We start from the raw sequence: 13,565 nt of genomic DNA, 5'->3' as shown, positions 1-13,565 counted from the left end.
CAAATAAACCTTATAAAATGTCTTACTAAGAAAAGCAAGTCAACTCTCACACATACAAGCTTCCAAACAGAAGTCTTACCCTCTTCCAGGAAAATAACAGTGAGACTTTATTTCCCTGCTATGATTCTTTCATTTCAGACATGATTAACTAACAAGTATTACACTTCCCAAAACTCCCACCATGCTCTTTCCTGCTTATGTGCTGAGAGACTCACATGAAATAACAAGTAGCCACCAGCAGTATAAGCCAAAGTGTTCAAAAAGTCTATTTCAAAGAAGGAACACTTCTATTCCATCCTTTGCCTTAAAAAATGAAGCACACTGCTTTAAACTGCCTCATAAAATATGCTTTTAAAAAAAACAAACACTTGGACATTTTCTTAACAATACCTTTTAAAGTTTGAATAAGGAATGCGATCTATTCAGTATTCAAGAATATATGGCATGTTTAAACTAATACCTGTATTTTTAAGCTGAAATTCTTAAAGTCCATGTAGCTTATATTGATAACCACCCACATGCACAATTAATAAACAATAGAGAGGATGTGGGAAAGCATGTTTTAAGACATGTTTTTTATAGGCAAAAAAAAAAAAAAAAAAAAGAGTTTCTTTTCCAAAAGGCAGCTAACTTGTCACAAATATATTGGAGAAAGTAAGAATAAAAGGACTTAAAGGATGAACAAGGAAAGAGTCTAATTCTAAAATTTGAATGAATGAAAAACTCTGACTCTGCATATTCTTCCAAAGTACTCTTTCAAAACAATGTTCCCTCTAAAACTATTTTCAAAATAATTTCCATGTGAACCAAGAAGCGAGCCATAAATGGATTTATCATAAGTATACGTATTTAATAGCCATCAGTTTATAAAGTCTAGGATTGCTCCTTTAGCCTTTAAACTGTTATGTACAAAAGAATTCACACATAGTACAATACTAATACATAGATCTTGTTGATTCCAGGAAACTTTCTCTCCCCTCCCCAATCTATACTGGTCAAAATATCCTTGCTTTTTTTTTTTTTTTTTTTTTTTCCTAATTATTTGTGTTGTATTAAATTTAGGATCAGAAACATCAAAGCAGCTTCCACCTCAGCCCTAACTTTTAGAGGATCAGTGTGACAAGGCAGTCCCTGATAGATGTTTCTCTTGATAAACGACTTGTTCAAAAGAGACATTGTAGCTTTCATTTCCTGACCACAACACACTTTTAATTTGCAACAGCAGAGCTGCTAGAGTGTGAGCACTTGCCACTTTCCAGCCTTTTAGGCTTGTAGCTGGTTCCTTTAGGCCACACATTTGAGACAAACAAAATCTAAAAATAGAGTAACAGAATTAAAGAAGGAGCCACTAATGCTACTTTATACATATACACAAGTGTCTACTTTCTATATATATTTAAACTCCCCCCTACCAGAATTCTAGTGTATGATAACAAGGCTCCTAAGTGAACATCTCATTTGCACGCCCGGCATTTAAACACACAGGGAAACAAATTATGGGGCTATTATTTAATAGTAAGCAAAGATTTGGGGAAGGGGGGCAATTTGCACACTTAAATCTGCAGCTAAATGTCATGAATTATATGACTGCCTAAACCAAAGTGTTTTTTACATATTATTGTAATGATTATTATTACTACTATCCAGAAATCACATTTAAGTATCAATACGGTGAACAGTTGAACCATCCAATTTCTGCTCTCAGCACATTTGTCCGAGCTCCGATTTAAAATTTATAAATGTAATATCCTCCTCATCACAGGCAGCAGCCCAATCTGCTCTGAATATATATTACAGCTTTAACATCACAGAGGGAAATCGCCCATCTGGCAATCCCATTCGCTCCAACAGCTCCGGAGGAAAAAAAAGCTGTGCTCTCTCCTCCTTAAAACATTTCTCAGGGCAAATTATGTGCATCTAAAATAAACAGTCTTCTTATTGATCGCTTCAAAGTCAACAAGTTCCAAATGCAAAATTCAATCAAATCCTTCCTATCGTGTAAGAGCGGTATGTGTTTAGCTCAATAGTCACCAGAGTCCAACCAGAAGTGTATGTTGCGCAGCAGCTCTTGTAGTCTCTTCCCTTGTATTCACATTTGTGTTATGAGAGAGCAGTGACCACGGCCACACTACAGACCTCTAGCAGCTTTGCCTCACCGTTAATTCTTTCTTTCATATCTTTTCTATCCCTTTCTCTTTATTTCTTTTCAAAGTGAGTTTGTAGTTGTGGGATAAATGTAAGAACAATCCAGTTTAAAGTGAACATAGCCTTTGGTTATGCAAAATACTTTAACATCTTTTTTGTTGTTGTTGTTACCTCTTAGTCTTAATTGAATATCACAAAGTGTACACATTGCCCTGCCCGGCCAGAAGAGCTATTGAAAACCCCCTCACACTCCATTTATCTGACCTTTGTTTTTATTTTTGTAAAGAGAGAGGAAAGAGCGATTTCAAACAAAGTCAATTTCTGTGCCTGATTATTTAATTCTGTCACAGGTTAAAAGTAAAAAGCACTGACAGCAGACAAATGAATAGCAAGTGGGGGGAAAAACAACAAACTACTACTGTTCTTAAAAAAGACATTAAGGACTTTTAAGTAATCACAATATATATTTTATTTTAATGTAAAAGATAGCCCTTCACTCACTCACCCGAAAAACCACACTCAGAAGAACTGATCACTCCACAAAGTGCAATCATTGAGAGAGCAGACAGTCAAACTGCATTAATAGATTGAAAGAAAAAAGAAATTTCCATCCAGTTCTGTGTGTGTACATATATACACTTTCATTAGTAAGCAGTCTTTCCTCACACTCCCTCCCTATTCCCTTCACCCAACCCCGCCCCAAAGAAAAACCCACACAGAGTTTGACTAATTTACATACCATTTGACTTCAGCAGTTATATAGTGCATTGCTAGTAACATGCAACTTCAGGATTACAGCTAAAACCGATAAAAGTGGACTCAAGTAATATATTAATCAAAACTGAAATATCTAACAAGTGATAGCAAAAGCAGAAAAAGCATTGTGACAGATTAAGATATGCATATACACACACACACACACACACACATATATATAAGCAATTATATATCATGAACATGTTTCCCAAGCAGAATCTTCAATGGTTTTATCATGCCATTTAATTTGTCTTCCCTGTTTAGATGCAAAGGAAGTAAATTCCAAAACTGACATACCATAAACACTGGTGCTACTGATCATTTCTTGCTGGCAGCACAAAAAGCTGAATTGGATTTCTCACAAGCAGGAATTCCAAAGGTTGCTTTTCATTAAAGCCACTTTTCCTCTCAGCTATCAAATGTCACTGCCTTGAAACGTGGGCCCTTTCGTCAGGTATTCATTTAACCTACATGCATATAATTAAGGGGGAAAGCAACATCAACAAAAAGGGGATCTCAGATCACAGGAGAAGAAAGAAAGGAAAAAAAGCACATGACCAGGAATGCAAGTCCATGTCAATTTCACTCACTCCCATTGAAACTAACAAGAGCTCCGGGGAGGACGGTAATAGGATCAGTGGATTGTATATACCATTAAATTATACATCTTTCTCTCTCGTTCCTTGCCAACAATACGCCCACCACGCTGTACCCCCTCCAAGATGATGTGCTTACATTTTTCGGCAACCGATCTTCTGACATTTTCACGTTTCCTCAGCCAAGAGATTGTAATTTTACCTCAACTTTTTTTGTGTGTGCAAGATTCTTATTTACACTTCTTATTTACTTAGAAGTTAGTTCCCAAAGAAAGTCTAGCCCCACCCTGTGCCTCTGCTTTCTTCTTCCTTCTTCTTCTTCTTCTTCTTTTTTAAGTGAAAAGATAGTAATAAGTAAGCCCAATATAGCGGAAAACGAGATTCTTACAATCGCGAACTCTTAATCCCATACTATTGTTACCATGATTAAAGCAGCAAAAATATGCATTATGTTTCAGGGCTACTTTGTACAGAGAAATTAGACAGCGGGTTGGCGTACAAAATAGAAATGAGTGGAAATTAAGTTTAATATTTACGGCAAAACTCAGAAATCTCTTTGTACTACAGGTCTTGGTTCTACTTATATTCTTTAAAAAATAGAAAACAAAAACAAAAACAAATTTAAACAGATGGTAGGAAACTACGAAGCTCTTCTTACCTGAACGCGCGGAGCGAGAACCCGATAGGTTAGCGTAGCATCGATCCGATGTGTTTGCTGATGAATGGAAGCTCGGGTTAACTGAAGGTGCCTATGATTTGAAATCATTCCAAGTTTTTGAAGGGAAGACGGACTGCAGCCTCTGCCATGTTGGAATTTCAAACCCAAAACAGCTGCTTGGAAGGAGCCAGCATGCCAGAGGCTGGGCGCAGGCGCAGAGCGCCGCCGAGCCAAATTCAAATCACTTTCACACTAAGAGCCAAAGATCAGTTTTCAAAGGAGAGAGGGAGAAAGAGACCGAGGCTGCGGAGAGGGAGAGAAGACGGGAGGCAGTGGCGAGAGGCGGGCAGTGGAGAGAGACCGGCAGCAGAGTACCGGGAGGGAGAGGGAGAGGCGCACGGAGCCCGCGGAGCTGGAGGGGGAGAAAGGGAGGCGGGAGGCGAGCGAGCGAGCGAGCTAGAGACGCACCAGAGATTCATGGGCAGGGAGGGCTCAATGGCCGCGCTGCGCCGGCCGGCCGGCCGCTCGGGTCATGTTACACGACCGGGGCCGCGGCGGCCGCCCAGCCTCGCCGACGCGCTCACGCGGCCCAAAGGGGGCCCGAGGTCATGATTACGCGCGCGGGGATGCGGAGCTCTCCCTGGCCGCACTCTCGGGCGGCCCTTCCCGGGGAAGGAGGTGCAGTGCCTCGTGGGGAAGGGACCTTGCTTTCCCACGCGTGACCAGTGGGCCCTGGAGCGCCCCAGCCAGCCTTGGAGGGCTCCGGACAGGCCTGCGCCGCTCCCCGCCCCGCGGGCCCCTCTCTGCCTGCTCCCAGCCATCTGGACAGCTGGGGCCCTTCCACCCGTCACACCCCCAGCCCAGGACTGCACGAACAGGAAAAAATCTGGCCCTGAGAAATGGAACCTCACCGACACTCTCCCCTGGGCCCCCCAGCACCAGCCAGAAAATGACTTTTATCTGCCAAGAAGAAGCAACTTCAGTGGAAGAATCCGAATTAACTCAGTTCCCCTCCCCCGTCTCCCTGTGAATAAATAAATAAAATCCTAAGGGTCTAGGTGTGCGGTCCCCTCTTGCGCTCCCTGGCTCCCCTCCCTACCTCCCCCAGGCGGCACGGGCAGGAGAAGGCAGCGCCAACGGCCCCGGGTGCGGGCTGCTGGTGCGCAGGCATAGACGTTAGGCTTCTCTTCCCCACCCCCATCCCCCATGGAACAATCTGGGGACCCAGGAGTGGGAAGAGAGTAGGGGCTTTGTGGTGCTGGGAGCTGAGGAAGAATGAAATGTGCAGTTGAGTGTGTTGCTCGCATCCCAGGGAGCAATGCAATGCTGATTGTCTGTTGCTGAGATAGCCTTTTGTTCGGAACATAAGGTTTAAGAAACACACACACGTTTTCTGGGGTCTCTTGTTAGATGTAAATGTGCTGCATCCAGACGCTTACTATGCAGTGTAAGCTCAGTTGGTTTACTAATCATCCCGCCCCACCCCCAAACAATCAGGATCATTTGAATGGGAACCTCATTCAGACTTCTAGGCTGCCAGTATTGCCTTCAACCTATTTCATTCTAGACTAGCCAACCATCCAACTGAGATAATAAAGCAAACAATAACATTTGATCATGATGTCTACGAGATAATGTGTCCGGCAAAGTTCTTTAGGAATTGTAATGAGAAAGAGAGTGAGTTGGGCAATATTTCTCTTAGTTTTCATTAAATATGGTTTTAATAGATAAATGGAGAGTTTATACTTGGGCCTGGTGAACAATCCAGTCCTCTATGTTGCAGCCATGCTAAGAATGAAAGAGTCGAATTAAACGTTTGGCAAGGACCCACCAAGCTGAAAATTTTACCATTGAACGGTTGGAACTTAAAATGCACTTGTTTAGGACTGACCCTCATAAAGGTGTTTAAATTCTTCCCCAGCTTCTCTGCTGTAGCTTCTAATAGACTGAATTGCAGCTCTTAAATATACAAATGTATACTGTGAAATTAATTTCATTCTCCCTTTATGATATGATATCTCTTACCTTTGAATGGATAACCATTGAATGAGAAAAATTATTTGGGTTAAATGTAGGTAGATGAAAGAATTTACAAGACAAAAAAAAATGGTTCAAGATCTTACCAAATATTTCTAAGGAATGAGATTTCTATTTGGAAAGGAATTGACCTTTTCGTGCACATATTTCACTAGGCTTTGAATTAAGACAGAAGAACTTTATTCTGATGTAAGAGAACATTGAAACCCCTTTAGTTCTATTTTACAAGATAGCTTTGGACATATTATAAAAAGTTCCTCATTCGATTTTACCACAAAGACGTAAGTGTAAGAAAATATCTGTGGGCCACTGTTGGATTGAGTACAAATGAATTTAAAAAAAAAAAGCTACGAAGAACTCATAAATTCAGTTATGGCCCATTTGAGGAATGACAAACAGAAGTCCTCCGGACTCACAGCGGATGCTCTGTGCAATTTAGGCAAAACTGCTCTGTCCTTGTTTGCTTAAAAAAAAAAAAGTTCAGAGCTCATCAACCTTTAACACTAAATTCCTGGTACTGAATTTACAGTTCATATATTTTCATATAAATAAAAATACTGAAGGACGTATATAGGTGTGTGTGTGAATACCCATGGAGTACAAAAATAAAAATGTATTTTAATGATACACGTACAGCAATTCACTTGCAATAAGTAAAATCACCCCATTCTCAAAAAGGGGGAGGAAAAAGTGTAATAGGCAAAAGGCAAGAAATTATTAATAGATATTAAGGAGTACTTTTCTCAATTCCTTTGTATACGCATTTGAAATACACATAAATCCATTGTTCAACATACAAATGAATATAATTAACTTCGGAATCAGAGAAAGGAAAAACTGTTTAAAAGAGCACTGCATATATTTATACAGAGTTTTTTAATTGTTCAAAACTGCATAGACTCCCAGAAAAGAAAGAAAAAAAGTTTACACAATAGAATATACGTTACAAGATTTGTGTGGTTAATGAGAACTACAGTGGAGTTTGTCATCAAACTATATGTAACTTTTTCTTTTTGTTAGGTGTGGCTTGGGTTGATTTTCTTATAATTACTTTAATAAAGGAAGATAAAACCTGACTTTTCCACAAACATTCAGTACTTCTTTGCAAAATTACCACATTTACCATTTTTGTTGTTTTGATAAAAATCCATTTAATAATGTGGTATGATTAAATGACATTTTAACATTTACTAGGTGGTTCAAACCCAACAGCCACTCTGCCTGCGGAAGGAAGACTGGGCAATCTACTTCCACAAAGATTTACTGCCTCGGAAATCCAGTGGGGGTTGCTATGAATCCGAATCAACTTGATGACAATGAGGTGGGCTTTTTTTTTTTTTTTGGTATAGTCTATCTGCAGTCTTTTTTAAAGGGAAATGTTTCTGGCTGAAACTAACATTCATCACTGTAATATACTTCATGAAACTTTCCTTGTGACCACATAGGAATAAGAGATTGAGCCTTTAAAGAAAGTTGGTTGGTCGGCCAATGAAATACTCAATTCGGTGAAAAACTGATTTCACCATATTTTTCTGCACTGCATTAACTACCTTGGTTATTTTTTTTCTTTTAAATTTACTTTTTTTTTTTAATGTTACAGAGGAAAATTATAGTGAATTTCTAACATACACTGCATTCTGACTTCAGCTTTTTAAGAAAATCAAAAGAAAAAGATAATGTAACTCCCCACCCTCCCCTTTGGGAGGAGTGTGTGTGTGTGTGTGTGTGTGTGTGTATTCCTCTCAAGCTAACTCAGAGGGTAGACATTCTTTCTCTTTTTTTCCCTGATCTTATTATTAACATACAGATAAATAACAAAAACACAATACAAGTGAAGGATAAGGAAATAAGGGACTATTGAAGGTGATTTTGCAGATGGCCATAGGCTTCTCTGCACTGGACTAAGGACAATTTGAGCCAGGTTAGACACAGAGATGTGCTTTATCTGTGGGATTGAAAAAGAAAAGGAATGGAGAAAAGACTTGTAGATGAAGGTGACAGGATACCTGAAAAAAAAAATCAAGTTCAGAGGGTTAATATGTATGGTTTTTTATAAAATGCTGAACACTATTCAATTCAGTTTTTGAGGATTGCTTCTTAGTTTCAAACTTAAATATTAACAATTTTAATAAAATGTTAACTAGTGATTTCATCTTTTAAACTATTATCTTTCAAAAATATTTCCTTGATTTAGTAGCTGTTATGTTACATAGACATTTTCTCATATTGCTAACAAAATCTGAAATGTCTTACATAATGGAAATTAGTGGGACTTTTTTTAAAAATGTTTCTATTAAATTGCAGTTATTTTAAGGATCAGCCTCTACTAAGTCCACTAAGAAATACTCTTCTCTACCCCATCCAAAAAATGAGTGAAGACCTTGACCTCATTTTAGTAAAATTATGCAATTTGTTCAGAATTACACTTGAATCCAGATACTGTCAAGTGGTATTAGAGTGGCCCATATATCTCCTCAGCGATCTATCCCTACAGCAGAGGGACAACTAGAATATTCTGTGATAGGTTCACTTGAGATGCTCTTATGGTTATACAGAACAGTTTGCTTCCAATAACCTGCAAATTACTTTTCTTATTCACTCTTTAAATGGTGGTGGTCATAGAGATTCTGTAACTTCTGCCTGACTTTACATGTTTCTCACTTTCCTTTAGAAAATACATAAGGAGTACTAAGTGTGGTCAAAAGCACTGCACCAAAACTTGCCAAGAATTTAAAGAAAACTAGCATTAACATTTTATAGATGAGGCCAAAATATAGCTCAAAATGAATGTCATAAGTGCACTCGTAAGGGGGATCTGTCCAGGAGAGCATATGAATACTTTCATGAAAGGGAGGTCTATTTCCCTGGACTTTGTGGTTTCAGTCCTTATACTCCAACACAAAAACTATCTATAGTTTGCATATACTATGCTGTTTCCCCCTTCCGTGCCTTTTTCTTTTTTATTGTGCCATCAGCTTATATTGACTTTTCTTCTGTGGCCTGACTCTCAGCAGTTACCTCCCTCCTGTTGTTTTTGTTGTTAGCTGCCATCGAATCATCCCTCCACCCCCTCTACCCCACAGGGGGGCCCCATGCCCAATGACATCAAATCATTGAGATCCATAGTATTTTTATTGGTTGCTTTTCAGAAACAGATCACCAGACCTCTCTTCCTAGTCTGTCATGGTCTGGAAGCTTCGCTGAAACCTGTTCAGCATCAGGTTATTGTTGTTGTTAGGTGCTGTTGAGTCAACTCGGACTCATGGTGACCCCGTGCACAACAGAACGAAACACCGCCTGGCCCTGTGCCATCCTCACAATCCTTGCTGTGCTTGGGCCCATCGTTCCAGCCATTGTGCCAATCCATTTCATTGAGGGTCTTTCCCCTTTTTTCTGACCCTCCACTTTACCAACCGTGATATCCTTCTCCAAGGACTTGTCCCTTCTGACAACATGACCTAAGTACATAAGAAGTCTGGCTATTCTCATTTTTAAGGAGAATTCCGACTGTACTTCTTCCAGGACAGGCTTGTTTGTTCTGACAGTTTTTGGTATTTTCAATATTCTTCACCAATACCACAATTCAAATGTATCGATTCTTCTTCAGCCTTCCATATTCATTGTCCAGCTTTCACATGCATATTATGCAAACTGAAAATGCCACGGGTTAGGGGCACTTTAGTCTTCAAAGTGACATCTTTGTTTCTTAACACCTTAAAGAGGTCTTTTGCAGCAGATTGCAATAGGTGCAGTGCAGTAGGTTGTCTGATTTCTTGCCTGCTGCTTCCATGAGGGCTAGTTATGGACCCAAGTGAAATGAAATCTTTGACAACTTTAATCTTTTCTCTATATATTATGATGTTGCTTATTGATCCAATTGTGAGGATTTTTCTTTTTTTATTATTTTGTAGTGCATTCCATACTGAAGACTCCAGTCTTTGATTTCCATTAATAAGTGCTTCAAGTCATCTTCATTTTCAGCAAGCAAGGTCATGTAATCTGCATGTCACAGGTTGTTGACGATTCTTGGACTTTTTGCTCAGCATACAGACTGAGTAAGTGTGGTTAAAGCATACAACCCTAATCCACACCCTTCCTGACTTTAAACCATGCAGTATCCACTTGTTCTATTCTAATGACTGCTTCTTGGTCTATGTACAGATTCCTCATGAGAACAGTTACATGTTTTGGAATTCACATTCTTCACAATGTCATCCATAAATTGTTATGATGCACACAGTCAAATGCCTTTGCATAGTCAATAAAACACAGGTAAACATCTTTCTGGTATTCATTACTTTCAACCAAGATCCGTTTGACATCAACAGCAATGACGTCCCTTGTTCCATGTCCTCTTCACAATCTGGCTTGAATTTCTGGAAGTTCCCTGTCAATATACCACTGCAACTATATTTGAATTATCTTCAGCAAAATTTTACTTGCATGTGCTATTGATATTGTTCAATAATTTCCACATTCTGTTGGATCTCCTTTCTTTGGAGTGGACACAAATGTGGATCTCTTCCAGTTGGTGAGCCTGATAGGAAATTTGGAAGATAGCTACTGAGCTAACCAACTGAAAGAGATCCATATTTGTGCCCACACCAAAGAAAGGTGATCCAACAGAATGTGGAAATTATCAAACAATATCAATATCAATTTCCTCACATAAATGAGTAGGCAGGCACTCTGGTGGCATAGTGCCTAAGGCATTTGACTGCTAACCAGAAGGCTAGCGTTTCAAACCCACCAGCCACTCCTCAGAAGGAAGGTTGGACAATGTACTTCCATAGTGATAGGAGCTCTGGTAGCACAGCACTTAAACCAAAAAAAAAAAAAAAAAAAAAAATCAAACTCATTGCCGTCAAGTCGGATCTGACTCATAGCGACCCCTCCTTAGGTTTCCAAGGTGGTATGACTATGGAATTAGATTGCCCAACCTTCCTTCTGAGGAGTGGCTGGTGGGTTTGAGCTGGCAGCCTTCTGGTTAGCAGTCAAATGCCTTAGACAGTATGCCACCAGAGCCCCTACCTCCTACCTAGAAGGCAAGAATTGTACCACTGAACGACTACTACCCTTCTCTCATCTATCCTAACCAACACCCAATTGCCATCAAGTCCATTCTGAATTTCAGAATAGACCTGCGCTCTATAGACTTTTCAAATATGTGACCATTGGGAAGCAGATAGCCAGGCTTTTCTTCCAGGGTGTCTGTACGTGGGTTCTAGACATCTCTTCTTTCAGTTCTCCCCAGGCTCAATGTCTCTTCTTGCATCTTCACATCATTTTAAAGGTATCTTTGTAAATGTTTGACTCTCTCATTAAGTTTTCAGCTTCTTGAAGGCAGATAATCATCGTGACTTTTGTTTTCTTTCTTTTTGTTTTCCCACCTTCTAAAATACCAACATATATAACTAATCTGAATAATGTTTATTAAGAAATGGATGAGTTGATGCATAAAGGAAATAAACATGAACAAATGCAGAGAGAAAAGGAACTATGGTGTCTTTACATGAAAGTGTGTAATCTAGTTTGGTTGACTCTCTGCTTTCCACAGACACAGGACAAAAAAAACAAAGATAGAAAAGGGGACTAGAGACATATTGGTGAGGAACTTCACTCCCTGAATGAGAGGTTTGCTTTTCAGTAGGTAGGTAACAGGAAGCTCTGGAAGATTTTTAAGCAAGAGATTTATGTGTTCTGAGTCCTGTCTCAGGAAGATTCAGCAAACACAAATGGAAATCAAGAGATGAGCTAGAAAGTTATTGCAATGATCTATCATTTTCTGGTCCCTCAAACTGTCAATCCTTCCCATAAGGTTTGGTGATAGGCTTCCTTGCCTTTTTTGTAGATGTTGTTGTTGTTGTTTGCCGCCGAGTCGGCCCCGACTCATAGCGACCCCTCCTTGGGTTTCCGAGGCAGTATCACTACGGAAGTAGGATTGCCCAACCTTCCTTCCAAGGAGTGGCTGGTGGGTTTGAACCGCCAGCCTTCTGGTGAGCAATCAAGTGCCTTAGGCACTATGCTACCAGAGCTCCTATTGATTGCTTGATACTGCACATTCATTTTGTAATATTACAAAATGTCAGTGTATTTAAAGGCATTCATTTAATGTCAAAGACATAAAAAGGGACAATACATTGGAATTGAATGCTTTTTCTCAACCTGAACATAGTCTTTCTACTCATTATTTCATGGTCTTCTCTCCCCTCCCCACCATGGCTTTACAATTAGTTCTATGCAGATTGTGCTATTAGCTTAGCAGGTATTTCATATTCAGGAGAAATAATGCCTGGAAATAAGAAAAGTTCCTCCCTGGAGTATGTTTGAACAAGGGGATTAAGCAAAGTAAATTTTATTTTATATAAAATCCATTGCCTTTGAGGTGACTCAGACTCATAGTGACATAGCATAGGGTAGAACTAACTGCCCAATAGATTTTCCAAGACTCTCATCTATACGGAAACAGATTGCCACATCTTTCTCCCGCAGAGCAGCTGATATGTTCAAACCTCATACCATTTGTTTAGCAACTGAGCATTTAACCAATGCACCACCGACTTTTTATACACTGAATAAAAATATAGATGCACATTTTCTTCAGTTATAAGTGCATTAAAAATTCCTAAACAGAATTTTTAATTCATCTAAAACAGCATTAGGTTAGGTGGGCTGTTGGTGCTTTGAATTAATGTGCAAGCTGTTAATCTCCATAGACCTGGATTTAAAATTAGACAAAGCAATAATTAGTTTGGCACCATCATTTCACTACCCAGAGGGTAATAATGTAGGTCATAAAATACTACAGCCTGGCACAAGGTTTTTTTTTTTTTTTTGTACAAAACAAGGATCTAGTATAGATGATGTGAAAAAAAAAAAGGATTGTCACTGGGAAGTACAATGGCTTAGCTTTTGATGTATGTTCCACTATTCCTAAAGAGACCTAAATTCAGAAATTCTTATCAGGTTTTCCTGGTTTAAGGTGAGTCTCTCCTTTTAAAGTGATACAAAGAAATCTTCACAGCCCCTTTTCAGTGGCTGCTTTTTTTTTTTTTTCTGTAATATTTTTCCATACATCATTTATCCATATAGCCACAGAACTAAGATTATAATTTGTACTATGCTTGTATTTTGCTATAGTTATTTTCCCCATTAGTCTGTCATTTTATAAAATTATATGAATGGTAGACTGTAAACATTTTTTTAACATATAAAAGTGTTGCTTCCAAGGAAGTGCTTACCATACGTAACTTGATTTGTTTTCATGGCAAATGACTACTGGCAATATCAATAATTCAAGAACAGAAACAATGAAAATACAGAAGAATTGCATTTGGATACTTCTTCCTGTCAATCATCTTTGCCAGATTCTT

The sequence above is a fragment of the Orycteropus afer genome, unplaced genomic scaffold, assembly GCF_000298275.1.
Source record: "Orycteropus afer afer isolate SDZICR_OR568_19922 unplaced genomic scaffold, OryAfe1.0 scaffold00001, whole genome shotgun sequence".
In the NCBI taxonomy this organism is placed as follows: Eukaryota; Metazoa; Chordata; class Mammalia; order Tubulidentata; family Orycteropodidae; genus Orycteropus; species Orycteropus afer.
Note: the sequence above shows the minus strand (reverse complement) of the source record.